The 1460-nt window shown below is 37.7% G+C and overlaps 1 pseudogene; it reads right to left on the bottom strand.

Annotated features, from left to right (window-relative positions):
- Nucleotides 1-522: 522 nt before the first annotated feature.
- On the bottom strand, nt 523-638 carry LOC112541394 (U2 spliceosomal RNA; annotated as a pseudogene).
- Nucleotides 639-1460: the final 822 nt, after the last annotated feature.

The raw sequence follows: 1460 nt of genomic DNA, 5'->3' as shown, positions 1-1460 counted from the left end.
TTTGGTGGTAAAACAGTCAAACATTATACAAATACATGAATCAAGTGTGAGCAGCAGGTTTTAATCATGAACTAATAATTCAACTAAGTCAGCAGTTATTTCTTAAAATATTTAATATGAAATTCTAAACCAGTGTGTGATCTAAGACCGCCTTCCTAAACCTGGTGCCCTCCAGATGTAATGGACTTCAACTCCCATCATCCCACGTAACCTAATTCTGAAGCTCTCTGCATAACTTTCCAATCCTGCAAGGGCTTCCAAAGAGAAGTGGCTCCTTCTTGTACCTAATCAGGCTCTACAGATGGAAGTGATGGAACTGGCTTCCTTGTGGCTATCTTCATGCTATGTATGCCACAATATCTTTTAAACACGGATTATTGAATATACCACTGTAGCTGGGTTCAAACTTAACACTGATGAAGCCATAGTCAGAATCTAGCCAGCCTTGGCTGTTCCTGAAAAGGTAAGCAGAATGAGACCTAATTAGTACTTGTATTAGAGACTATCAGAAATAACAGGGCTGAAGGCTAAATTGGCAATAGCGAACCACTTCCATATTACTGCCAAGAAAACGACATAAATGATACTGACAAAAACAGATATTACACTTGATGTTAGCCAAAAGGCTGAGAAGCAATAACTACATAGGTGTCTATGTAGTCACCAGGAGTCAAACTTTACTCAAACCTGTTTCAAAGTGGACTTTATCTTACCTAAGCTATAAATCAAGATTTACAAATCACAGTGCCTGGATTCACACAACATTCCAAGCTCAAACTAAACAAATAATGTTATAATTTAACACAATGTGTGAAACCAGCCATAGTCAATATGAACAGAAAAGTTTACAGCTCGAAGGAGCCTTGAAAGTCCTCCCTCTGCTCAGAATGCAGCTTTAGCACCCTGACAAACTGCTGAAAAGTGTCTATTTAAATACTTTCTGCAAAAGATTGCTCACCCCCTAGCATTTTGACCACTGTTGAAAAGTTTTAATAATTAGGATGCTTCTCAAGCTATTAGCTGAAATTAACTTCCCTGTCATTTCATTCCTGGTACAGTACAAAATAGAAGATTCTAAAGAATTCTAGGTCCTGGCTGCCCTAGAAAAGGCCACTGTAGTGTGAGCTCTATTTGTGATGCATCATGGATTCCTTCCAGCTTTACAGTTAAAAAGTCATATGGGAAGTCCAGGAAATTGAATATTGAGTCAGCCAATGGTTTTGCCTCCCCTCTGCTCCCAGATTCATATACATGCAGAACTTTCCATTTGCAGTTCATTGAGAAAGTATTCACCTGTTTTGAATTTTCAGAATTTTTGCATATCTTTGCTTCTGAATGTTATCTGAGCTTCATATGGGTCCTGCTGATATAGAAAAGGGTCTGAGTGAATAAATAATACTGACATTTATTGCTTGTTTCATATATTTTATAAGCAAATTCATCCACCATACAGTGTAACA

The sequence above is a fragment of the Python bivittatus genome, unplaced genomic scaffold, assembly GCF_059951505.1.
Source record: "Python bivittatus isolate LINGU-HERP-01145 unplaced genomic scaffold, Pbiv_v1 ctg000020_np1212, whole genome shotgun sequence".
Taxonomy (NCBI): Eukaryota; Metazoa; Chordata; class Lepidosauria; order Squamata; family Pythonidae; genus Python; species Python bivittatus.
The sequence above is the reverse complement of the archived record's forward strand: the minus strand, read 5'-3'. Positions and strand labels throughout refer to the sequence as shown.